This window comes from Panulirus ornatus, chromosome 23 (genome assembly GCF_036320965.1).
Source record: "Panulirus ornatus isolate Po-2019 chromosome 23, ASM3632096v1, whole genome shotgun sequence".
In the NCBI taxonomy this organism is placed as follows: domain Eukaryota; kingdom Metazoa; phylum Arthropoda; class Malacostraca; order Decapoda; family Palinuridae; genus Panulirus; species Panulirus ornatus.
In genome coordinates, this window is record NC_092246.1 from 21,797,575 (window position 1) to 21,824,911 (window position 27,337).

At 54.5% G+C, this 27,337-nt stretch overlaps 1 protein-coding gene and 1 long non-coding RNA gene across 2 annotated transcripts in view; both read left to right on the forward strand.

Moving 5' to 3' along the window:
• Nucleotides 1-21,451, forward strand: part of LOC139756898 (uncharacterized) — a 46,520-nt gene extending 25,069 nt beyond the window's left edge. Inside the window, exons 2-3 of the long non-coding RNA XR_011714459.1 lie at nucleotides 16,942-17,037; nucleotides 21,042-21,451. This is a non-coding gene — a long non-coding RNA (uncharacterized lncRNA). The remainder of the gene's footprint in view (nucleotides 1-16,941; nucleotides 17,038-21,041) is intronic.
• LOC139756894 (tyrosine-protein phosphatase non-receptor type 9-like) overlaps nucleotides 1-27,337 on the forward strand; it is a 189,478-nt gene that overhangs the window by 25,178 nt on the left and 136,963 nt on the right.

Sequence of the window (27,337 nt, forward strand, 5' to 3'; positions counted from 1 at the left end):
CTCGGTATGTGCCATGCCCTCTTGTACTTGGGCCGCACCCACCCCTTCCCCGTCCACACCCACTGCTACCCAACCCGCCCACATCTGCTTCTGCCACCTCCCCGCCCACACACGTGCTGCATCCATATTTGCACGTGTCGCGTCCATACCTGCTCATGTCTTTCCAGTGACCTCATTTGCAAAATACCTACTTACCCTTACATGTGGCTTCACCCACCCATGGTGTATCCATGTGTCACTTATATATGCTACGCCTGTCACATGTTACGGCACCCATGTTAGGTGTGCATTGTGCCACATTCACTGAGCTTTAACCCGATACGCCTTAACAGGAATGCCCAGTCCCACATGTGTAGGACCCCGCCTCCCATTCCTGCGCATGCCAGGTACCCTCGCCCATACTGAACCCTCGGCAGCCACATACCCTTAATCTTGGCCCAGACCCTCACTTGACCTGGGAACATGGGGCGTTGCCTGGCTGGACCACACTCGCCCTCAGGCACTTTCCTCCTCTCCCGCTCACCCCATTCCCTTTCACGGTACGACCCTTGTATGCTGGACCGGCCTTGGACGTCACCCTTAAGGGTCAGGTCAGAGGCGCGGCTTTCTAGCTCAAGGGCCTCCGTACTGTCGTTGTGCATGTGTTGTAGCGGCGTACCCCATCGCGTAGGGTGATGGACCCCCGTACCTTCCCGGCAACTCGTGTGGTGTCTCTCCAGTGTACCACGGCTTTTCGAGGACGTTCCGTCACTCGACATGGCTCTGCTGGTGGTGGTGATTGCAGTGTTGTGGTGTAGATGTGCTTGTGTTGGTGATTGCAGTGTTGTGGTGTAGATGTGCTTGTGTTGGTGATTGCCGTGTTGTGGTGTAGATGTGCTTGTGTTGGTGATTGCAGTGTTGTGGTGTAGATGTGCTTGTGTTGGTGATTGCAGTGTTGTGTGTAGATGTGCTTGTGTTGGTGACTGCTGTGTTGTGGTGTAGATGTGCTTGTGTTGGTGATTGCTGTGTTGTGGTGTAGATGTGCTTGTGTTGGTGATTGCTGTGTTGTGGTGTAGATGTGCTTGTGTTGGTGATTACTGTGTTGTGGTGTAGATGTGCTTGTGTTGGTGATTGCTGTGTTGTGGTGTAGATGTGCTTGTGTTGGTGATTACTGTGTTGTGGTGTAGATGTGCTTGTGTTGGTGATTGCCGTGTTGTGGTGTAGATGTGCTTGTGTTGGTGATTGCTGTGTTGTGGTGTAGATGTGCTTGTGTTGGTGATTACTGTGTTGTGGTGTAGATGTGCTTGTGTTGGTGATTGCCGTGTTGTGGTGTAGATGTGCTTGTGTTGGTGATTGCTGTGTTGTGGTGTAGATGTGCTTGTGTTGGTGATTACTGTGTTGTGGTGTAGATGTGCTTGTGTTGGTGATTGCCGTGTTGTGGTGTAGATGTGCTTGTGTTGGTGATTGCTGTGTTGTGGTGTAGATGTGCTTGTGTTGGTGATTGCTGTGTTGTGGTGTAGATGTGCTTGTGTTGGTGATTGCCGTGTTGTGCGATTAAACTCTGGTAGTGGTGTTTCCCGTGTTGTGGTGTAGCTCTGTTGGTGGGTGGTGGATTGGTTTGTCGTGTGGCACTGTTGATCTTGACTATCCCGGCCTTGTGAGGTGTTGAGGAATGTTGCGTCTGGCATGAAGGTGAAAGTCCACGTTGTTGTGTGGCCTTGGAATAGTTTATTATGTGGTGATGGTAGAGCGGGGGAGACGGTGCTGGTGGGTGTGTCTGTCGTCAGTTAGCACGTTTCGTCTGTCATATATATATATATATATATATATATATATATATATATATATATATATATATATATATATATATATATATATCCACTAGAAAGTTTGAGTTGTAGTAGAGCCGTACGAGTCTCTTGTTGCAGATTTGTCGAGTGTGAGTATTTGTAGGTTGAATGCTTGAATACCACGTGTGTGTGTGTGTGTGTGTGTGTGTGTGTGTGTGTGTGTGTCTGTGTGTGTCTGTGTACGACCAAGATTTTGCCCTCTGGTTAAGGTAGCGGGCAGCGGTCACCGCATTTGCATACCACTTCTCTAATACTGCCATTCTCTGCCGCCCTCTCCCTTCATCTTACTCTATCAGTTTCTTGGTCTTTTTCATATATATATTTTTTTTTACTTTCCCTTCTCCTTTGTCGTCGTATTAAGTGTTATGCATGTGTGTTACACAAGATGTTTAGGTTCATTGTTGTCATCAAGTAAAATTGGTTGTTTGTGGTAGGTATCGCTGAAGATATACCGTTATGGGTATGATGGCGAATTGCCATCCAGGAGTTGCTCGGTTCCAACGTAGTTTACTAACGTGGTAGGTGTAGTACTGGCAGGTATGGATCCAGGCGGCCCTCGTTATCGTTATCTGAAACAGTTTGCAGCAGTTGAAGGCTGGACGTATGACCACCAGCCAGACTCGTAGGTGTGTGGACGTGTGTCTGTTGGGCCAGAAGGACCTGCTGGCATGGGAGACTGGGGCAATGGCGCCGCAATGATGGTTAGGATTTCTAATCCGCTCGTTATTTCTGACGTCCAGTTTGTCTTTTTTAAGCAAGGGTGAAGAGAATGGGATATCTTATAATCTGTATTGATTCATGTATCACTCGTCTTCTTCCGGCCAAAGGTCAGGCTATCGTGCCGAATTGTCGCACAAGCACACCCATGGGTCTTGGTCGTGCTCAGGGTTGGTACAGTCATGCTCAAGGGTCGTCATATACACATGGTCAGGGGTGGTCCAGTCATGTCCAAGGGTCGAGTCGTCGAGGGGTTGATTCTCATGTATGTGGGGTTCTTTATTGGTTAGATTTCACTTTCTGTATGTGTGGCACACGTAGCTGATGCCCCATTGATCAATTTCCCAGGAATATAGAATGATTTTTTTTGATTGATATCTTTTCTCTCTTTCCAGGTGAGTAATGTGGTGATGGTTGGGGCAGCGGGAGAGCCACGGGTAAGTACACCCAAAACATGTGAGTGAAGGTACTTGACCTGACCCCAAGGGATCAGGTCAGAGGTCCCTCCATGATGCCCAGGGATCGAACCTTGTGCTCAAGGTTGTGAGGTTCAAGAAAGTCCAACAGGAAGGACTTGTTGTCTACTAAAGTGGCACTTGAAGGACAAGTTCATGAGAAGAATGGATTGAGGAAGAGGTATTGTGTAGAGGAAGGGATGTAGTACATCGTTTTTATCCCCAGCAGCGCCTGAAGGACGCGCCATGTTAACTGCCATGGTCTGCTAGTAATTATATTTCAGCATGTTAGTGGAAGGATCGGGTAGTTTACTCATCACTCGACAATCCGACTCGACGTTGTCCATGATTTATTTTTGAACGCTTCAGCATCACTATGTCGCGTTGGCTGAACTGTCATGCGTTAGGCACACGTTGGCATGGCTGTGATGTGTTAGGCACACGTTAGGAACGCTGACGCGTTGGGGGACATGCTGGCAGCACTGTGCCTCATTAGGGACGGTGTGGCACTGCTATGCATTAGGCGACGCGTTAGCAACACTGATGAATCAGGGGCATGGTGTTGGTAGTACTGATATGTTGGGGCAGTGTTGGTACTACTGAAGATATGGGAATATGTTGGTAACACTGGTGCGTTAGCGTCATGGTGACAACACTGTAGGCCTCATTACCACACCCCCAGCACCTGGTCACCACACCCGTGCTCACGATCCTGCTTGAGAGGCCGATTTTGGTAATTCGTTATAATGTTGGAACCTATTATTCATGGCTTTATAACGAAAGAAAGACAAATATAAAAAGGAGCCACCTTTGGAGGAGCCACGTGGAGCCACCTTTGGAGGAGCCACGTGGGGCCACTACTGGAGGAGCCACCTTTGGAGGAGCCACGTGGAGCCACCTTTGGAGGAGCCACGTGGAGCCACCTTTGGAGGAGCCACGTGGAGCCACCTTTGGAGGAGCCACGTGGAGCCACCTTTGGAGGAGCCACGTGGAGCCACCTTTGGAGGAGCCACGTGGAGCCACCTTTGGAGGAGCCACGTGGAGCCACCTTTGGAGGAGCCACGTGGAGCCACCTTTGGAGGAGCCACGTGGAGCCACCTTTGGAGGAGCCACGTGGAGCCACCTTTGGAGGAGCCACGTGGAGCCACCTTTGGAGGAGCCACGTGGAGCCACCTTTGGAGGAGCCACGTGGAGCCACCTTTGGAGGAGCCACGTGGAGCCACCTTTGGAGGAGCCACGTGGAGCCACCTTTGGAGGAGCCACGTGGAGCCACCTTTGGAGGAGCCACGTGGAGCCACCTTTGGAGGAGCCACGTGGAGCCACCTTTGGAGGAGCCACGTGGAGCCACCTTTGGAGGAGCCACGTGGAGCCACCTTTGGAGGAGCCACGTGGAGCCACCTTTGGAGGAGCCACGTGGAGCCACCTTTGGAGGAGCCACGTGGAGCCACCTTTGGAGGAGCCACGTGGAGCCACCTTTGGAGGAGCCACGTGGAGCCACCTTTGGAGGAGCCACGTGGGGCCACTACTGGAGGAGCCACCTTTGGAGGAGCCACGTGGAGCCACCTTTGGAGGAGCCACGTGGAGCCACCTTTGGAGGAGCCACGTGGAGCCACCTTTGGAGGAGCCACGTGGAGCCACCTTTGGAGGAGCCACGTGGAGCCACCTTTGGAGGAGCCACGTGGAGCCACCTTTGGAGGAGCCACGTGGAGCCACCTTTGGAGGAGCCACGTGGAGCCACCTTTGGAGGAGCCACGTGGAGCCACCTTTGGAGGAGCCACGTGGAGCCACCTTTGGAGGAGCCACGTGGAGCCACCTTTGGAGGAGCCACGTGGAGCCACCTTTGGAGGAGCCACGTGGGGCCACTACTGGAGGAGCCACCTTTGGAGGAGCCACGTGGAGCCACCTTTGGAGGAGCCACGTGGAGCCACCTTTGGAGGAGCCACGTGGGGCCACTACTGGAGGAGCCACCTTTGGAGGAGCCACGTGGAGCCACCTTTGGAGGAGCCACGTGGAGCCACCTTTGGAGGAGCCACGTGGAGCCACCTTTGGAGGAGCCACGTGGAGCCACCTTTGGAGGAGCCACGTGGGGCCACTACTGGAGGAGCCGCGTGGAGGCACCTTTGGAGGAGCCACGTGGAGCCACCTTTGGAGGAGCCACGTGGAGCCACCTTTGGAGGAGCCACGTGGAGCCACCTTTGGAGGAGCCACGTGGAGCCACCTTTGGAGGAGCCACGTGGAGCCACCTTTGGAGGAGCCACGTGGAGCCACCTTTGGAGGAGCCACGTGGAGCCACCTTTGGAGGAGCCACGTGGAGCCACCTTTGGAGGAGCCACGTGGAGCCACCTTTGGAGGAGCCACGTGGAGCCACCTTTGGAGGAGCCACGTGGAGCCACCTTTGGAGGAGCCACGTGGAGCCACCTTTGGAGGAGCCACGTGGAGCCACCTTTGGAGGAGCCACGTGGAGCCACCTTTGGAGGAGCCACGTGGGGCCACTACTGGAGGAGCCACCTTTGGAGGAGCCACGTGGAGCCACCTTTGGAGGAGCCACGTGGAGCCACCTTTGGAGGAGCCACGTGGAGCCACCTTTGGAGGAGCCACGTGGGGCCACTACTGGAGGAGCCACCTTTGGAGGAGCCACGTGGAGCCACCTTTGGAGGAGCCACGTGGAGCCACCTTTGGAGGAGCCACGTGGAGCCACCTTTGGAGGAGCCACGTGGAGCCACCTTTGGAGGAGCCACGTGGAGCCACCTTTGGAGGAGCCACGTGGAGCCACCTTTGGAGGAGCCACGTGGAGCCACCTTTGGAGGAGCCACGTGGAGCCACCTTTGGAGGAGCCACGTGGAGCCACCTTTGGAGGAGCCACGTGGAGCCACCTTTGGAGGAGCCACGTGGGGCCACTACTGGAGGAGCCACCTTTGGAGGAGCCACGTGGAGCCACCTTTGGAGGAGCCACGTGGAGCCACCTTTGGAGGAGCCACGTGGAGCCACCTTTGGAGGAGCCACGTGGAGCCACCTTTGGAGGAGCCACGTGGAGCCACCTTTGGAGGAGCCACGTGGAGCCACCTTTGGAGGAGCCACGTGGAGCCACCTTTGGAGGAGCCACGTGGAGCCACCTTTGGAGGAGCCACGTGGAGCCACCTTTGGAGGAGCCACGTGGAGCCACCTTTGGAGGAGCCACGTGGAGCCACCTTTGGAGGAGCCACGTGGAGCCACCTTTGGAGGAGCCACGTGGAGCCACCTTTGGAGGAGCCACGTGGGGCCACTACTGGAGGAGCCGCGTGGAGGCACCTTTGGAGGAGCCACGTGGAGCCACCTTTGGAGGAGCCACGTGGAGCCACCTTTGGAGGAGCCACGTGGGGCCACTACTGGAGGAGCCGCGTGGAGGCACCTTTGGAGGAGCCACGTGGAGCCACCTTTGGAGGAGCCACGTGGAGCCACCTTTGGAGGAGCCACGTGGAGCCACCTTTGGAGGAGCCACGTGGAGCCACCTTTGGAGGAGCCACGTGGAGCCACCTTTGGAGGAGCCACGTGGAGCCACCTTTGGAGGAGCCACGTGGAGCCACCTTTGGAGGAGCCACGTGGAGCCACCTTTGGAGGAGCCACGTGGAGCCACCTTTGGAGGAGCCACGTGGAGCCACCTTTGGAGGAGCCACGTGGAGCCACCTTTGGAGGAGCCACGTGGAGCCACCTTTGGAGGAGCCACGTGGAGCCACCTTTGGAGGAGCCACGTGGAGCCACCTTTGGAGGAGCCACGTGGAGCCACCTTTGGAGGAGCCACGTGGAGCCACCTTTGGAGGAGCCACGTGGAGCCACCTTTGGAGGAGCCACGTGGAGCCACCTTTGGAGGAGCCACGTGGAGCCACCTTTGGAGGAGCCACGTGGAGCCACCTTTGGAGGAGCCACGTGGAGCCACCTTTGGAGGAGCCACGTGGAGCCACCTTTGGAGGAGCCACGTGGAGCCACCTTTGGAGGAGCCACGTGGAGCCACCTTTGGAGGAGCCACGTGGAGCCACCTTTGGAGGAGCCACGTGGAGCCACCTTTGGAGGAGCCACGTGGAGCCACCTTTGGAGGAGCCACGTGGAGCCACCTTTGGAGGAGCCACGTGGAGCCACCTTTGGAGGAGCCACGTGGAGCCACCTTTGGAGGAGCCACGTGGAGCCACCTTTGGAGGAGCCACGTGGAGCCACCTTTGGAGGAGCCACGTGGAGCCACCTTTGGAGGAGCCACGTGGGGCCACTACTGGAGGAGCCACCTTTGGAGGAGCCACGTGGAGCCACCTTTGGAGGAGCCACGTGGAGCCACCTTTGGAGGAGCCACGTGGAGCCACCTTTGGAGGAGCCACGTGGAGCCACCTTTGGAGGAGCCACGTGGAGCCACCTTTGGAGGAGCCACGTGGAGCCACCTTTGGAGGAGCCACGTGGAGCCACCTTTGGAGGAGCCACGTGGAGCCACCTTTGGAGGAGCCACGTGGAGCCACCTTTGGAGGAGCCACGTGGAGCCACCTTTGGAGGAGCCACGTGGAGCCACCTTTGGAGGAGCCACGTGGAGCCACCTTTGGAGGAGCCACGTGGAGCCACCTTTGGAGGAGCCACGTGGAGCCACCTTTGGAGGAGCCACGTGGAGCCACCTTTGGAGGAGCCACGTGGAGCCACCTTTGGAGGAGCCACGTGGAGCCACCTTTGGAGGAGCCACGTGGAGCCACCTTTGGAGGAGCCACGTGGAGCCACCTTTGGAGGAGCCACGTGGAGCCACCTTTGGAGGAGCCACGTGGAGCCACCTTTGGAGGAGCCACGTGGAGCCACCTTTGGAGGAGCCACGTGGGGCCACTACTGGAGGAGCCACCTTTGGAGGAGCCACGTGGAGCCACCTTTGGAGGAGCCACGTGGAGCCACCTTTGGAGGAGCCACGTGGAGCCACCTTTGGAGGAGCCACGTGGAGCCACCTTTGGAGGAGCCACGTGGGGCCACTACTGGAGGAGCCACCTTTGGAGGAGCCACGTGGAGCCACCTTTGGAGGAGCCACGTGGAGCCACCTTTGGAGGAGCCACGTGGAGCCACCTTTGGAGGAGCCACGTGGAGCCACCTTTGGAGGAGCCACGTGGGGCCACTACTGGAGGAGCCACCTTTGGAGGAGCCACGTGGGGCCACTACTGGAGGAGCCGCGTGGAGGCACCTTTGGAGGAGCCACGTGGAGCCACCTTTGGAGGAGCCACGTGGAGCCACCTTTGGAGGAGCCACGTGGAGCCACCTTTGGAGGAGCCACGTGGAGCCACCTTTGGAGGAGCCACGTGGAGCCACCTTTGGAGGAGCCACGTGGAGCCACCTTTGGAGGAGCCACGTGGGGCCACTACTGGAGGAGCCACCTTTGGAGGAGCCACGTGGAGCCACCTTTGGAGGAGCCACGTGGAGCCACCTTTGGAGGAGCCACGTGGGGCCACTACTGGAGGAGCCACGTGGAGCCACCTTTGGAGGAGCCACGTGGAGCCACCTTTGGAGGAGCCACGTGGAGCCACCTTTGGAGGAGCCACGTGGAGCCACCTTTGGAGGAGCCACGTGGAGCCACCTTTGGAGGAGCCACGTGGAGCCACCTTTGGAGGAGCCACGTGGAGCCACCTTTGGAGGAGCCACGTGGAGCCACCTTTGGAGGAGCCACGTGGAGCCACCTTTGGAGGAGCCACGTGGAGCCACCTTTGGAGGAGCCACGTGGAGCCACCTTTGGAGGAGCCACGTGGAGCCACCTTTGGAGGAGCCACGTGGAGCCACCTTTGGAGGAGCCACGTGGAGCCACCTTTGGAGGAGCCACGTGGAGCCACCTTTGGAGGAGCCACGTGGAGCCACCTTTGGAGGAGCCACGTGGAGCCACCTTTGGAGGAGCCACGTGGAGCCACCTTTGGAGGAGCCACGTGGAGCCACCTTTGGAGGAGCCACGTGGAGCCACCTTTGGAGGAGCCACGTGGAGCCACCTTTGGAGGAGCCACGTGGAGCCACCTTTGGAGGAGCCACGTGGAGCCACCTTTGGAGGAGCCACGTGGAGCCACCTTTGGAGGAGCCACGTGGGGCCACTACTGGAGGAGCCACCTTTGGAGGAGCCACGTGGAGCCACCTTTGGAGGAGCCACGTGGAGCCACCTTTGGAGGAGCCACGTGGAGCCACCTTTGGAGGAGCCACGTGGAGCCACCTTTGGAGGAGCCACGTGGAGCCACCTTTGGAGGAGCCACGTGGAGCCACCTTTGGAGGAGCCACGTGGGGCCACTACTGGAGGAGCCACCTTTGGAGGAGCCACGTGGAGCCACCTTTGGAGGAGCCACGTGGAGCCACCTTTGGAGGAGCCACGTGGAGCCACCTTTGGAGGAGCCACGTGGAGCCACCTTTGGAGGAGCCACGTGGAGCCACCTTTGGAGGAGCCACGTGGAGCCACCTTTGGAGGAGCCACGTGGAGCCACCTTTGGAGGAGCCACGTGGAGCCACCTTTGGAGGAGCCACGTGGAGCCACCTTTGGAGGAGCCACGTGGAGCCACCTTTGGAGGAGCCACGTGGAGCCACCTTTGGAGGAGCCACGTGGAGCCACCTTTGGAGGAGCCACGTGGAGCCACCTTTGGAGGAGCCACGTGGGGCCACTACTGGAGGAGCCACCTTTGGAGGAGCCACGTGGGGCCACTACTGGAGGAGCCGCGTGGAGGCACCTTTGGAGGAGCCACGTGGAGCCACCTTTGGAGGAGCCACGTGGAGCCACCTTTGGAGGAGCCACGTGGAGCCACCTTTGGAGGAGCCACGTGGAGCCACCTTTGGAGGAGCCACGTGGAGCCACCTTTGGAGGAGCCACGTGGAGCCACCTTTGGAGGAGCCACGTGGAGCCACCTTTGGAGGAGCCACGTGGGGCCACTACTGGAGGAGCCACGTGGAGCCACCTTTGGAGGAGCCACGTGGAGCCACCTTTGGAGGAGCCACGTGGAGCCACCTTTGGAGGAGCCACGTGGAGCCACCTTTGGAGGAGCCACGTGGAGCCACCTTTGGAGGAGCCACGTGGAGCCACCTTTGGAGGAGCCACGTGGAGCCACCTTTGGAGGAGCCACGTGGAGCCACCTTTGGAGGAGCCACGTGGAGCCACCTTTGGAGGAGCCACGTGGAGCCACCTTTGGAGGAGCCACGTGGAGCCACCTTTGGAGGAGCCACGTGGAGCCACCTTTGGAGGAGCCACGTGGAGCCACCTTTGGAGGAGCCACGTGGAGCCACCTTTGGAGGAGCCACGTGGAGCCACCTTTGGAGGAGCCACGTGGAGCCACCTTTGGAGGAGCCACGTGGAGCCACCTTTGGAGGAGCCACGTGGAGCCACCTTTGGAGGAGCCACGTGGAGCCACCTTTGGAGGAGCCACGTGGGGCCACTACTGGAGGAGCCACCTTTGGAGGAGCCACGTGGAGCCACCTTTGGAGGAGCCACGTGGAGCCACCTTTGGAGGAGCCACGTGGAGCCACCTTTGGAGGAGCCACGTGGAGCCACCTTTGGAGGAGCCACGTGGAGCCACCTTTGGAGGAGCCACGTGGAGCCACCTTTGGAGGAGCCACGTGGAGCCACCTTTGGAGGAGCCACGTGGAGCCACCTTTGGAGGAGCCACGTGGAGCCACCTTTGGAGGAGCCACGTGGAGCCACCTTTGGAGGAGCCACGTGGAGCCACCTTTGGAGGAGCCACGTGGAGCCACCTTTGGAGGAGCCACGTGGAGCCACCTTTGGAGGAGCCACGTGGAGCCACCTTTGGAGGAGCCACGTGGAGCCACCTTTGGAGGAGCCACGTGGAGCCACCTTTGGAGGAGCCACGTGGAGCCACCTTTGGAGGAGCCACGTGGAGCCACCTTTGGAGGAGCCACGTGGGGCCACTACTGGAGGAGCCACCTTTGGAGGAGCCACGTGGGGCCACTACTGGAGGAGCCGCGTGGAGGCACCTTTGGAGGAGCCACGTGGGGCCACTACTGGAGGAGCCACCTTTGGAGGAGCCACGTGGAGCCACCTTTGGAGGAGCCACGTGGAGCCACCTTTGGAGGAGCCACGTGGAGCCACCTTTGGAGGAGCCACGTGGAGCCACCTTTGGAGGAGCCACGTGGAGCCACCTTTGGAGGAGCCACGTGGAGCCACCTTTGGAGGAGCCACGTGGGGCCACTACTGGAGGAGCCACCTTTGGAGGAGCCACGTGGAGCCACCTTTGGAGGAGCCACGTGGAGCCACCTTTGGAGGAGCCACGTGGAGCCACCTTTGGAGGAGCCACGTGGAGCCACCTTTGGAGGAGCCACGTGGAGCCACCTTTGGAGGAGCCACGTGGAGCCACCTTTGGAGGAGCCACGTGGAGCCACCTTTGGAGGAGCCACGTGGAGCCACCTTTGGAGGAGCCACGTGGAGCCACCTTTGGAGGAGCCACGTGGAGCCACCTTTGGAGGAGCCACGTGGAGCCACCTTTGGAGGAGCCACGTGGGGCCACTACTGGAGGAGCCACCTTTGGAGGAGCCACGTGGAGCCACCTTTGGAGGAGCCACGTGGAGCCACCTTTGGAGGAGCCACGTGGAGCCACCTTTGGAGGAGCCACGTGGGGCCACTACTGGAGGAGCCACCTTTGGAGGAGCCACGTGGAGCCACCTTTGGAGGAGCCACGTGGGGCCACTACTGGAGGAGCCACCTTTGGAGGAGCCACGTGGAGCCACCTTTGGAGGAGCCACGTGGAGCCACCTTTGGAGGAGCCACGTGGAGCCACCTTTGGAGGAGCCACGTGGAGCCACCTTTGGAGGAGCCACGTGGAGCCACCTTTGGAGGAGCCACGTGGAGCCACCTTTGGAGGAGCCACGTGGAGCCACCTTTGGAGGAGCCACGTGGAGCCACCTTTGGAGGAGCCACGTGGAGCCACCTTTGGAGGAGCCACGTGGAGCCACCTTTGGAGGAGCCACGTGGAGCCACCTTTGGAGGAGCCACGTGGAGCCACCTTTGGAGGAGCCACGTGGAGCCACCTTTGGAGGAGCCACGTGGAGCCACCTTTGGAGGAGCCACGTGGAGCCACCTTTGGAGGAGCCACGTGGGGCCACTACTGGAGGAGCCACCTTTGGAGGAGCCACGTGGAGCCACCTTTGGAGGAGCCACGTGGGGCCACTACTGGAGGAGCCGCGTGGAGGCACCTTTGGAGGAGCCACGTGGAGCCACCTTTGGAGGAGCCACGTGGAGCCACCTTTGGAGGAGCCACGTGGAGCCACCTTTGGAGGAGCCACGTGGAGCCACCTTTGGAGGAGCCACGTGGAGCCACCTTTGGAGGAGCCACGTGGAGCCACCTTTGGAGGAGCCACGTGGAGCCACCTTTGGAGGAGCCACGTGGAGCCACCTTTGGAGGAGCCACGTGGGGCCACTACTGGAGGAGCCACCTTTGGAGGAGCCACGTGGAGCCACCTTTGGAGGAGCCACGTGGAGCCACCTTTGGAGGAGCCACGTGGAGCCACCTTTGGAGGAGCCACGTGGAGCCACCTTTGGAGGAGCCACGTGGAGCCACCTTTGGAGGAGCCACGTGGAGCCACCTTTGGAGGAGCCACGTGGAGCCACCTTTGGAGGAGCCACGTGGAGCCACCTTTGGAGGAGCCACGTGGAGCCACCTTTGGAGGAGCCACGTGGAGCTACCTTCGGAGGAGCCACGTGGGGCCACTACTGGAGGAGGCACCTTTGGAGGAGCCACGTGGGGCCACTACTGGAGGAGCCACTGAAGGCACCTTTGGAGGAGCCACGTGGGGCCACTACTGGAGGAGCCGCGTGGAGGCACCTTTGGAGGAGCCACGTGGGGCCACTACTGGAGGAGCCACCTTTGGAGCCACGTGGAGCCACCTTTGGAGGAGCCACGTGGAGCCACCTTTGGAGGAGCCACGTGGGGCCACCAGTGGAGAGGCCACCAGTCCTTGTTTGAAGGTCCACCACCCCAACCTTTGGATGGTTGCACCGGGACACATGTGAGGTGTGAGTGAGTGGCGGCAGCGTTGCATGGACGCGCGTGGTGGGTGTTGCCGCCTTAGTGCCGGTGGCACCTGCACGTGGCCCGAGGATGACAGCTCTGGGCCGTGCCTCGTGCTGCAGGTGTGTGATGGCGGCGTGCCCCCGTGCCTGCGCGCGTCACGCGAGTCATGGCCCAGATTTACCCGGGCCAGTGACGCTTGGGGAGCGTGCCAGTTGTTTGGCGCATGCCATCGCCATTGTCACGACATGTCCCCCGGAGTGGGAAGTGTGTGTGTGTGTGTGTGTGTGTGTGTGTGTGTGTGTGTGTGTGTTTCGTTATCGTTCTGGTCACCATCTCTGCAACACTTCAGTCACCGGGTTCACCACATCACTGGGCGCGTCCTACCAGTGATGCAGTTTCCGTTTAAAGACACAGAGCACAGCTGTCCTGTGCTTATCCCTCACTTCAACCCTCAACATGGCCGCATTTCTTGACCAGGGCTCCAGCCCGATGGATGTGGGTAGTTACACGTGCGGGCCGGGGGGGGGGGGGGGGGGCTCCATAGACAGTGTACTTATGACAGGAGATTAAGTAATTGTGCCTATGTTGGTGTAAAGGTGGACTGTAATATATTATATCCAGGCTTGCAGCCTTCTGGTAACAACAGTCTCGGTGATCAGAGAGACGCTAGTTCAGATTACCGTGTTCCTGAAGTATATGCAGAGTCGAGCCCTCGAAACCCGTTCAAGGGAAAGGCATGTCGGAGACTGAGGCGTAGGTGTCAGCGCTGATACAAGCACAGGTGGTGTGCTTCCAGTGTCGGTATTATATATACGTGTCACGACAGTAGGGTAAAAGTACACGACAAGCAGAATATAATGAATTATATTTGTGCCTAAGTACGGTCAATAACAGAATTATGGGCATTCTAATTAGGTGTGAAAAGTCGGGGGAATGTATTGTGGAGTTCTTTACATGTCTCTCATTGTGACAGAATGCAGATTGAAGGTGAACGGGTACTAAAGGTATTGACATGCGAGTTGGCGGCTATGATTGTATTTGGAGGATTTGTTTTGCGATGGGGTTGATGCTCCGGGACCTGGGACTTCCCAGTATGACGCCCCTCTGTCATCAGCAACAGTAGATACGTGAATGACGAAGCGTAGCTACTGTGGAAGCTGTGGGAGGGAAAGTGCAGCGGGAATAGTGAGGGAAGGTCAGAGATCACACATGGGATATATATGCTCGTGGTGGCATCCGGAAAGAGGTCAAATGTCACAGTAAAGCCGAGGGCGGCATGAAGTGATGCGTTGTTTGTAAACATGGCTATCCAGGGAGTGCCAGCCAGGGTGTTGGTTGGCCCGCTTGTACAGACGATGGTGTAGAGGGAGGCTGGAGTAGTGATGGGTTACAGTGACGGGTGTAGGGCTGTACCTTATGTTAGGGTACCTCGTGGATGGTGTACACTGTAGAGGGAGGCTGGATTAGTGATGGGTTACAGTGACTGGTGTGGGGCTGCACCTTAGTTAGGGTACCTCGTGCATCGCACGCCCCGGGTAACCCCCTCATTGGTGATTGTTATTACTGGACACTTGTACTATGCAGCAACACTTTTCATGGTCTCCACGCACACTTCGCACTCCTCCTCTAGGCTCTGCAGTCTGCTCTTTATTTCTTTTGTTTCCCTTACTACGTATGCTTTGTTTACTTGCTCCCTCAGTGCTCTAGTGCCTCCTGATTTGTACATATGAGGTCTTCAGCATATATCCTCTCGTACCACACACCTGCCTCTCTACTGCCTCTAGGCTATAACAACCATATCACCGTACATTATTGTATGCTTTGATCGCTGGTGTCGGGTTCGAGGCGTGTGTGTGCTGGCGCGCCTTACCAGCCGGCATGTTTGAGGAAGGTTCAGCATGCGCCATCCTCTTGCCTTCGTGGAAGATGCGTTCGTGATGCTGGATGAAGCAGGTCTGGAGTCGCGAGTAGCAGAAGCCTGGTGGATCGTATTTGGTCCAGTCGGGGGGATTTTATGCCGGGCTCCAGTTACGAGGGCGAGGAGGCAACCGCTTTAGAACTTGGTGCTGGCAGACGTGAAGTAATTGGTCGGTAAATAACGGAGTGTGTGACTTGAGGTTCCCAGGAGGATGGCGGCCGTCTTGGCTCCACCACCAGAGATGCGAGTCTCTCGCTTGAGGTAATGTTCAAGCAGCTCCCGTTGATGGAAGCGGAGGTTTCCTGCGGTTGAAGTGGAGCATAGAGTGCATGAGATGGTGTGTGTGTGTGTGTGTGTGTGTGTGTGTGTGTGTGTGTGTGTGTGTGATTTCCAAAGGTGTGTAGAACATCGGTTTTTCACCATTTCACCAATGCGCGTACCATAGGTGGGGTGTGTGACGTGTGTACCATTGTTTGGGTGTGGTTCGTGATAGCCATTCAGATTTGACGGGATGTTAGTTTTTATTGGAACGTTTATGTATATATATATATATATATATATATATATATATATATATATATATATATATATATATATATATATATATATATAAACGTACGATGTGTTGCAGTTCAGGGTGTACGATTGTCTTAAGTGAGTCTCATGACCCCAGGTGCACGATGATATGACCCTCAGATATTATGGCCTGGCTTCTAACCTGACCCTTACTCTCGATCTCTCATACCTTATGCAGATCACAGTAGGGGACGGAAGTAGTATGTAATACATACCTGAAGATGTTGGCAGAGGCTAAGGTATGTCCAACATGGCAGTGCTTTGGTCCTCTGGCTGGGGTGCTTCCGGGAAGTGGCGTGGTTGGTGACCTAGTGAGGTACCACGCCCCCTTTATACACGCCCCACCCCCCCATAACGCCTGCCCTGCCTCCCACCACGCGCCTTCTTAGACTGCAACGAGTCATATATTTCTAGGAAGGCCATGTTCTATACTTTAAAGTCTATATGTACTGTGGCGTGCGCGCACGGACACACAGAAGCACACGCGTCCTGACGGGGAAGAAGGTGCAGGAATATGAGAGAGAGAGAGAGAGAGAGAGAGAGAGAGAGAGAGAGAGAGAGAGAGAGAGAGAGAGAGAGAGAGAGAGAGAGAGAGAGAGAGAGAGAGAGAGAGAGAGAGAGAGAGGTCCGTCAGTCTCACCTTGGGATGATCGTAAGCGACAGCAGGTGTATACCAGAGGGTAGAATGTCATTCATGTACATGGATGAGGAAATGTTCAGCAAGGTGTTCGCTGCGTACATTAGGCCAGAATTAGAATATGCTTCTCACGTTTGGTCAGCGCATCAGAAGAAACATAAAGAACTGATGGAAACGGTCTGGAAGCGGGCATCAAGCCTATCACTAGAATTAAGAGTGAAGAGTTACAGTGAGAGGATAGCAGCCATGAATTTTTAAGCTGTGGAAGAGGGAAGAGTAAGAGTTTGTGTGTGTGTGTGTGTGTGTGTGTGTGTGTGTATGTGTGTGTGTGTGTGTGTGTGTGTGTGTGTGTGTGTGTGTGTGTGTGTGTGTTTCTTGATGTGGCCAGGCAACAGATGTTTCCTAGGGAGGCTGTTTACTGTTGCATGTAGGGAAGTAATTCGCGAGGTTCCTCTCACTAGCTGTGCCACCGGGTTAAGGTGCGTCACAAACTGTCATCTCCTTAGGTTTATGTTTCATGGTAGGAGAGGTGTTGCATGGCTGTTGTATGTTCTGGGGTGAATTGTACCCTTGAATCCTGTGGTGGGAGAGAAAGGAAATTAGGACGGTGGTGTAGACTGACATGGACGGCTATCATATACACACTGGCTCACTGGACTGGGAAAATTCTCAGGACGGTAGAAGGTCTTTGTTTGTAAGGGTACATGATGTTACAAGTGAAGTATCAGAGCTTGTCTCTTCCCATAGGGACGGTATGTATAGGAATTTGTGGTTTTTTAATTAGAAATTTAGTGCTACAGTCAAGACGCTGACTCCATTATGCATATTTTTCTTCCAGGTGAGTAAATGATCGTTGGAGTCTGAGAATTAACCTTCCACCGACACTTGGGAGAACCTGGTGGCTCCCGGGGCGTCCTACTAAGCCGTATCAAGAGTAAGTATACACGGGGTATTACGTGGAGTGTCGAGTGTAAAGTGGCGAGATGTACGTGTCTGTATGGTGGGTGGAGGCCGAGGCCCCCACGTGGCAAGGTGTGTGTGTGTGTGTGTGTGTGTGTGTGGTGTGCGATGTTTGGCGTGTGGAGTGGGAGATCTGCACCCAGCTTGTACTGAGTGCCGCCTCCTGATACAGTAGTAGATCCTACTCCCCTAGTCATTGGCTGAACTTGTGCTGAGCAAAACCAGATGTCCTTCTCCCCGCTGTCACCCCTCGCTGTGGCACACGTCCCTCTCACGTGCACGCCTCACTGTCGGTTAAGTCATCTTTGGCCTCCCGAACTGGTGAAAACAAATGATGTTTTTAGTCATCTGAAGTTTATTCTTTAGGCATTGAGATGTATGGTCAGTAGGGTTTTAGTGTTATGTGGTGATACGAGGGTGTTATCATAAGGCGCGATCCTGAGATAAAACACTGGCTCTTTATCGTCAGCCATATGCTTATCTTAGTCCAGGTGTTGGTAAGGCTGTAGGTTTAGTACTAGACTTACATCTGTGGCTTCAGGTGTTCTGTGGGTGGCGATGGACGAGACTGTGATTCGTAATTGCCTATTTTTATGGTGTGTGGAGGGAGTTCTCCTCTCGTGGGGTCCCGTATCTTGGACTTTATTCACTATCGCATATTTTTAGACTTTTGATGTATGGTGTCAGCACTCTTGTTTCGTTATTCAGTTGCACCCACTCATTGATTATACAAATACTTCTTGTGCCGCAGCGTTGGTGACCGTATCCCATATCCAGAAGGCTCCATTGACATGTCGTCTGTTCCTTTCCTCTAAGATACTTTTCTGCTCATGGAAGGGTGTGTGTGTGTGTGTGTGTGTGTGTGTGTGTGTGTGTGTGTGTGTAATTACCTGTTTTTAATGAATTGTTTGTACTTTGTGGGCAGTTTTACAGTCGTGGGGCCCCATTTCTTAATCATGTATACATGTACCATGTCTTTACTCTTCTATGTGTGTGCGTACAACACATCCCAGCCTGTTTGTGTTGATCAGACACAGGGATAGTCGTAGTGGAGACCTCGGGAGTGGGACAGTGACCTGCAGGTCGCGATGGTGGTCGTTCTCTCGGATAGCAGGGTACCAGGGTGGTCGTACGAGAGACCTCAGCATTGTTGCAGTCGTTGTAGGTTGTAGTGCTTGCTATCGTAGTGGCTGGTGCATTTGGCAAGGGTAATTGAGAACCACAGTTCATTCTGAGAAATGTCGCCTTTTGTGTGTGTGAAGAAATATTGTCCCTCGTGTATGCTCTGCATGAGAAATCTTTGTTTGTGACTCCCGAGAAATATTTGGATTATTATATGTGTATAGTCGACGAGAAGTATTGTTTGTCGTCGTAGTTGAATATCTTGCGATGTACATGGTCGCTGTTTCTGTGAGAAATATTTTTATTTACGTTGCGAAATGTCTCGGGTTATTTTTTTTTTTTTTTTTTTTTGCCTCGAGAGAGGTATATAATTATTTGCACGAATAGTTCGACTCGGAGACGTATTGTTGGGTGTGTGTTTGCCGACAAATGTATGACTGGACTCTGTACTAGAAGAAAAAAAAAAAACCGGGAGGAATCATGTGCAGTTAGTACCACCAAACACGAGGAGCGGGCCATGCAAGGGATGAGCTATACATAGGTCGGGCGGTGCAAGGGCGACCTACACTAAGGGATGGATGATACACGGAAGAGCTGTTTATGCAAGGGACGGGCCATTCAAAGGGCGAGTCTCACAAGATGCGACTTACACTAGAGGCGAGCCTTACATAGGGCGGGGTGAGCCATACGTCGTAGGAATGAATCGTATAGATTACACGAATTAAGTGTGTGAGTTGTACACTCGTGTATCAGTGTGAGGCCAAACACTGAGTGATATTGCTATTGTGATTTTAGACTCGCTGGGCCTAAGGGTGATAACACCATACGGGTCGTCCCTCCCTGGACCCGTGTCAAGTGTGGTGATGTAGGAGTGAGGCCAGCGGGGCGTCCAGTTGGCCGTTGGTGGCAGCATATAGCTTTCCGAGAAGTGATAAGACAAGGCCTTCTTGTTACATGGCTCGGGGCCACTCTTTGTTATGTTGGGTTCTTGGGAATGTTGGCAGGAATGCAGAGGGAAGGGCGCATCGGCGAACATTTCTGAGAAAGGTGTGGTGCCAAGGGAGTCCATGTTATATTGCGCAACATGACGTCTTTGCTGGGTGTGGGGAACTGAGAACTCTGCCGCTCGTGTGGGTGACTGATGAAGTTATTGACTGTCCGTGTGGCTCGCTGGGAACGACTTGCCTTGGTTGTGGCTCACTGACGCTAATGACTTGGTAATGGGTCACGATGATGTTGGGTCATGTTGATGTGACGACATAACCCCTGGGGTGGTAGATTGTGGCCGCGGGCTGATTACTGTCGCTGTGTTGACATGTTACGTCAGACAGGTTTTCTGTACGGTGGCCACAGGGTAGTGGGTGTGTGAGTTGGGTCAGGCGCTCTCCCTCAGGGCCTTACTTCAGGTCACTCTCGTATCGCATGAAGAAAAGAATCCGGATTACAGTAAGATAACATTGTTTGCAGAGGATACCTGACTCTGTAGGAAACTCTGTCGCATCGAAGTCTGGAGAAATGGACAGGACCCGAACCGTCTTCTGCACTGTGTTGGGGGAATGAGGGTATTATAACCAGAACACAGAGCGTTGATCACAGCGGCATGAAACATTGGTGTGAGTGAAGGGTGCTCGTGTCATCTGCCGTCGCCCAGGGATGTCGGTGGTAGGGTTGTGTCAACGAGGAACACACGGCACTGGAACACCCATGCTGGCTTGTGAGACGCCCCTCCACTCACGACTGGGATGAACCGTGTTGTGCACCTCGTCAGCCAGGAAGGCCGAAGGACGAGGTGGGTAGAGATCGTTTGTTGCTCGCTGTAAATCACTGGTTGAGGGACGGAGTGTATTATGTGGAATAATTCGTAATTAGGAGCGGCCGGTGCTCCCGGGGACCCACATGGGTGGTTGGTGCCCCCGGGGACCCACATGGATGGCTAGTGCTCTGGGGGATTCCACTGAGGATGGAGGTGGTCCCAGGGTCCCAATGGATCAGAAGGTTCTCATTGGGACCCTTTAGGGCAGAGGGTGGTCTTAGGGACCCACTAGGGCAACGGGTGCTCTAAGGGTGCCACTGAGTAGGCTGATGGACTTGGTCATAGGGCTCTGAGGCGAGTACCCAAGAGCCGGTGGCCATGGCCCTACGCCGATGCTTGCAGGCAGCCTTGGCCAACCGAGATGTATGGGCCGTCCTGGGCCATGACAACTGCTGGCCACACTTGTGGAAATCGACCCGAGATAAATGTATGGTACCCGGAGGTCTAGAGTGGTCCGCCGTCTGCCTGGCCACCGTTAGCTGGAGGTGGTGGTGTTGCCTGGAAGTTTTTTTTTTTTTTTTTTTTTATCTCCACGGAACTGAACAAACTGTCGGAAAGAGTGAACATGTCATCGAGTAACTGTTCTGTGGTGGGGATCGAAGCCCGTGTACCGATGATACTTAATATCCGCTACACGGCCCGTACCTCTGGTGAAGCCGTTCTCAACCACTTAATGTGACTTTTAAGATTTTTTTCTTTATTTTCTGTTTTTTTTTTTTATTTGTCACGTAAGATTCATTTTACCGTTCGCTTCCGTAATAATGGGCCGGCCGTGTGTACACACAACCGGTGTCGTGGAAAAGAAAACAGAAATTAAGAAAGTTTCTTAAAGCTTCGTCTCTGAGGACAGTGGAGCCCATCAGCCCCCGCCATCTGGACCGGACTCCGTGGGCCAAGCTGGGTTGGGGCAGGGCAGTAGAGACCCCTTTGCCCCCCCCTCCGTCTCCCTTGTGGGGTACAGTTTTTTCATAACAGGATGCTGGTGATGCCAGGGAGGCATCCCTAAAGGATATCCGTTTCCTCAGGTGATTGTAACCTTGCAGGTGGCACACCACGTGAGGCAGGTGGAGGCGTACCACCGTGAAGGAGAGCCAGCCAACACCTAAGTGGGGCCCTGCACACACCACCCCCCTCAGCACCACACACATCCCGTCTTGTGCATTACAATGCTCCAGTTTTCTCACCATCCTCAGTCACACAAAGTGAAAGTGACGTCGTCCATTGTATGCCGTGCTGGGCATTAGGTCTGCCTCATGGTAAGGTACCACCGTAGACTGGCGGCTGTTTACCTGTGCAGTTGTCATGTAGTTTAGTGTACACCTCCCCTGTTCGTAGACCATGGCTGGTAGCTTAGTGACGGGGATGGCTAACATATATATAGGAATGTCTTTACGCCTTATCCCTGAGGGGGAACTCCCGGTCCCTTCTGGAAGGTGACCTCTGCAGTGAAGGTTCTTGTGATGGTACGAAACCTTTTGGCACAAGAGCTTACACACACACACACACACACACACACACACACACACACACACACACACACACACACACATTAAATCACCGTCCCACGAGCGTGTACCATGAGTCAGGTCTTCCGCCTCCGCCTGGACCACAGGCAGGCCCTTCTCATGCAGTATAGCATTCTGGTTCTTATGACAACGCTAATTTCTCTAATGGTGTCCAACTGGTGTGGATATTATGATGAAAATTACCTCTTAAGTCGGTCTACTAATGATGGGATTATTACTGTTAGGAAGTAAATATACTGTGTATTTTATGAGGCGTTTTTTTTATGTAAAGTTTGTGGTGAGGGAGGGTGTGTGGGCGAGCACTGCTTCCTGTGTGGAGGATACAGCCCTGAGTGTCTGCCTTCGTTCACTCTGCCCTCACACACCTCATGCCTCATGTGATCCCCTTAGCTCATGAGGAAGGTTCCTTTTTTTATGTCTCGTGAGGCGGCATGGCACATGATACCGCTCGGCGCATGAGGGAGACATCCTCATGCCTTATGAGGTCATATGGCGCACGAGGAAGACAGCCTCCTGCCTGGTGAAGCCGCCTGGCGCATGAGGAAGATTGCCTCACGCACCACACCATTTGTCTCGTTGGTCGGGGATATTCCAGCTGGGACTGGCTCCTTGGGACGCGGGAATGACAGTTTATGCAACGCACACCTTGCGGCCGCTTGGTAATTGGCTCAGGGAGTGAACCTCATATTACTGCAGTGTGTGTGTGTGTGTGTGTGTGTGTGTGTGTGTGTGTGTGTGTTTTATTCCCAGTGAATTATAAGGAATTATTTCCTTTTTTTCTCTCTTGGAATGTCTGTTCTTGGCCTTGCCATTATTCGATCAAGTTCATTTAGATTTTTGCTTTGTGTACACGTATTGAAATATACTGGATTGATTGGAGAGTTGTGTACATTTGTTGTCACACTGGCGGAGTGGTGTCCACGTGCTGCCACAGAAAGGATGATCCCATGGGAGGTATGAGCATTGAAGGCATCACTCCACATCGTTGTGATGGATACTTTAGCTCACCTAGGCAACCGGGAAACAGTCACTCGTGTTGTCACGTGGGTCGTCACGAACACGACCCGTGTGTTGCGTTGAAGCCAAGGCAACAGTTTGTTCCCAGAGAGCCCGTCATTTGTCGTGTGTGTGTGTGTGTGTGTGAGGCCTGAGGCCCGGTAGTCTGTCATGTATATTCTACCCGCCACACCTCCCCGACGACGAGCTACTGATAAGATCATGGAATGCGCTGTGATCATTTGAGGACTTGCACTAGACTGATTGCATTTCTCGGTGTGTCAAACCTTTTGCGTTGTCTTTCCGACGCACTGTCGAGTCCCGAGTCTCGCCTCATGAGCTGTGTATGTTGTGGCTGTGGTTCACAGAGGATCTGGTCTCTGTGTGAAATACTCGTCCAACTTTTTCTCGTGTGTGGATGCTCTGATCTTTAACCCCCCGACTTGATCCTTAAAGGTCAGATCAAAGACCACGCTATCCTACCCAAGGATTGTATTGTTATATGCTTGCGTTATACCTTCGTGCTTATGCTGCACCATGCTGTGTTTTCAGCATAGATCCAAGAACGTGGCTGACCTCCCTCCCTTATGGGAATCGACGCAAGACCTCACAGCCACCATCTCGTGTGCGAGTATTATTATATATTTACCTCACCAGTAACCGTTGGACCTGGCGAGGAAATGCACCCCGCCAGGGTAAACATCCGATCATGCGCCTGTTGCCGCTGATGTGAACACGGCAGCCAAAAACATGGTTAATCTCCAATTACCAAGTTCGCACCTGAGGCGGGAAATGTAGGTCAGGACGACCTGGTTTTGCTGGACTTATGGAGCGGCCAGCACTATATATCCTGCATATGGCCTTACCTAACCGTACATCAGTTAGTTGAGAGGTGACTTTGCTTGTAGAACTTGACTCGGATGTAGAACTTCAAGTTTGGGACGCATGTGTGGACATGGACGCCATTTTTTAGTGGAATCGTTCTTCATGTTCTTAAGAGGTGAACTGCTGAGGTGGTGGTGTAAGCAGTGGCCTCATCATGTGGGCTGGTAAAGTGCCCCCTGTGGGTGGGTGTGTCCGACTCCCTCCTCACCATACCCCTCCGGCAGGTTCGTGTTTCTCACAGTTGTCTTTGGCACATTGTGTCGTGTCTCGTCACTGTAGTGTGTATGGATGGGCACCGTTGTGGGAGTCCAGTCTCGACCCATACACCCTGAGCAGGACGTTGCGACCGCTTCACCCTGACTTTATGACGAACACAGCGTTACGAACCTTGCGCGCCACGTTACGACGCATGGACGCGACGCTACCACTCTTGAACACGACGTTACGAAACTTGACTCCAACTTTTCGTCGTTAGCACGCGACGTTACGGACCTTGAACACGATGTCATGACACTCGACCTCGTCTTCACGTCGCTAACACGCGACGTTTTGGACCTTGTCTGTACGATCGTTGAGCTGGACGGGGTAGCCCGATGGTTTGATAATCTGGCCTTAAACCCAAGTAATTTTTTTTTTATGTAACCTGCAGTTTTGATATTATAGGTTACACGTCAGGTCAAAGGTCGGGTCTAAATGCCCAAGGGTTGCAACGTCGTCCTCAGAGGGCGTAGCGTATTGGTTAAGGGCAGCCGGAGGGTAGCTAAAGGTCAGGTTGTGGTGATCCTGGGTGTTGCTACCTGCCCGTGTTACTTGGCATGTCTAAGTGATGATGTACTGTGTGAGCTATCCTTCTTTATGGGATGGACACACTAACCTTTACACCCGGCATCCGGGGCGCCCCGACCTTTCCATCAGGTATTACTGAATGTGCTGACCTTTTAAAGCCAATGGGAATGGTTAGAGAAATGCATAAGCCAATATTGGTTTTTATAGTGACCATTGAAATAGCTGTTACCGATTGTAGTGCATTTCAGCGTTAAAGTGACCCTGCAGGATGCTTTTGAGGTAAAAGTGAGTTTTCTTAGTGACTTTATAAGTGTTCCCTAGCGAGTGATACACCCTGGTAGTAAAGTGGTTGGATCCATTTGATGTAAAAGCAAGTGTTGTAGTGATTTCAGAAGTAACTATAGGGTGAGGCGCCGGGTAGTAAGTTGAATTAACTATAGAGTGAGGCGCCGGGTAGTAAGTTGAGTTAAGTACTTTTGGTGTGAAAATTTAGTTTCAAAGTGAATTTAGAAGTGTTAAGTCTCTCGTACCGCAGCCTGGTGGTGGAATGGGTAATGAAGCGTGATATGCTCTCATTCATCTTTCTTTTGTAATGTAGGAATTGTTCCTTGTGGTGTGTTTATCGTGCGTCCGCAAGGCAGAAATATGAATAATTACAGTGACGTGTATTTAACTGCTCGAGAATATTGCCAGAGTAAGCGGTAATGGTTGGTACCTGTAGTGCAGTGGTCGTTGGCTAGTAATTGTGTAGTGGTTATTGGCTCATACTTGTGTAGTGGTTGTTGGCTGGTCCCTGTAGTGTAGTGGTTATTGGCTCATACTTGTGTAGTGGTTGTTGGCTGGTCCCTGTAGTGTAGTGGTTATTGGCTCATACTTGTGTAGTGGTTGTTGGCTAGTCCCTGTAGTGTAGTGGTTGTTGGCTGGTCCCTGTAGTGTAGTGGTTATTGGCTCATACTTGTGTAGTGGTTGTTGGCTGGTCGCTGTAGTGTAGTGGTTATTGGCTCATACTTGTGTAGTGGTTGTTGGCTGGTCGCTGTAGTGTAGTGGTTATTGGCTCATACTTGTGTAGTGGTTGTTGGCTAGTCCCTGTAGTGTAGTGGTTGTTGGCTGGTCCCTGTAGTGTAGTGGTTGTTGGCTAATCCCTGTAGTGTAGTGGTTTTTGGCTAGTCCCTGTAGTGTAGTGGTTGTTGGCTGGTCGCTGTAGTGTAGTGGTTATTGGCTCATACTTGTGTAGTGGTTGTTGGCTAGTCCCTGTAGTGTAGTGGTTGTTGGCTGGTCCCTGTAGTGTAGTGGTTGTTGGCTAGTCCCTGTAGTGTAGTGGTTGTTGGCTAGTCCCTGTAGTGTAGTGGTTGTTGGCTGGTCCCTGTAGTGTAGTGGTTGTTGGCTGGTCCCTGTAGTGTAGTGGTTGTTGGCTGGTCCCTGTAGTGTAGTGGTTGTTGGCTGGTCCCTGTAGTGTAGTGGTTGTTGGCTGGTCCCTGTAGTGTAGTGGTTGTTGGCTGGTCCCTGTAGTGTAGTGGTTGTTGGCTGGTCCCTGTAGTGTAGTGGTTGTTGGCTGGTCCCTGTAGTGTACTGGTTGTTGGCTGGTCCCTGTAGTGTAGTGGTTGTTAAGTAGTGTCACTTTACCTTGGACCACAGTCCCCACATTGGTGGGCACTGTTGCCTGTGCTGGCCACTGTGGCGTCTAGACTGCCGTTGTCCCGTCACTGTCTCCAGCACAACAGTGGATCTTCCTGTGATGCAGGCCACTCCAGCCTCTCCCAGGTTCGATCCCCTTCTTTAAGTTTCTCCCTCCCTAGCCCTTGCGTGAGTCTGGCGTCCTTGGTCTGCCCTGTCTCGTGTGCCCTCCCTCCCCCAGCAGTGTATTCCTCCTGCTGCACCTCACGACGTATTTTAGAAAAAAAAATTACCCGGATATGATTATTGTTTTTCCCTAAGTTGTCGCAAGTAATCGGGTATTTCTTTATTCGTTACGTTTACTTGAAGATTTTTTTTACCGAGGCTTGGTAAGGAGGCTCTGGGAGGGTCTGGTTGGACGTTGCGCGCGCCGCTCAGCTTTAACTCTGACAGCGTGATTCGCTGAGGTGGTGAAGGTTTTGGGAAATCCTGAAAACTTGTTGAATTACAGGTGCCACGGCCGTGTGGAGTGGGCCTTGTTGTAACGGACGTTGGTCAGGAGGTGGGGTGGGGGTCGGCAGGCACTGAGTGTCTGGCCAGCAGGGTAGGGTGTGGCAGGGACTTGAGTATTTGACCTGCAGGGTGTGGCAGGGACAAGTGTCTGGCCAGCAGGGTGTGGCAGGGAGTCGAATGTCTGGCCAGCAGAGAACTTTACATATCGCTGGCGTGAATTTAGGTCAAGGATGAGCCATGTCCGCAAGGTACCGGGCCAGAGGCGGGGCGATCTATACGGCGGGGAGGGGGCATGGGGACCCTACCACCACCCCCACTGCTCCTGCTGGTGCATTGGTCGGAGGTTGTCCCCGCCTGGGGCAAGAGGGCCGTACCCCCAGCCCCTGATGATGCTGGTGCAGTAGATGGAGGGCAAAGGGATCGTAGAGCGATCCCTGTTGTGCTGGTGCAGTGGTTGGAGGTGCTTCACTTTGGATCAGTGTGGAGATGCGGGCGGTGTCGTTTCAGACCCAGCTGTGGGGGTAGAGGAACTCTGGAACCATTGTAAGGTATACGTAGGGGAAGGTGAGATACCACCAGACACACCTCTGGGGGTAGAGGACCTGCGAAAGCATGGTAAGGTATTGTGTGGTGTGTGTTAGCCTGTTGCAAGGTTCTCTTTGTTCATGTGTAGGTGTAACGTGTCGTCAGTGATACTCGGCAGATGTGTCGCGATGTATAGATATACTCAACACCTGCACCACGATGTATAAGTATCCTCAGCAGATGTACGGCGATGCATGAGTGTAGAGGTCGTGTGGAAGATGTTAGCAACATCGTAATTAAAAGGAGCCTTGGCCGGATGCGAGGCAGGGATTGGGATGCCGACCGAAATTGGCCGAGGTCTGGTCGAGCGAGATTAGCGGAACCAAGGCCGCCCTAATTGGTGCATTACCTGGGGTATGTAAAGAATGGTTGTGAGGTCTGCTGGGAACAATCGTCTAGAGTATGAGGTAATTGAAACTGCTTTTGATAGCGCA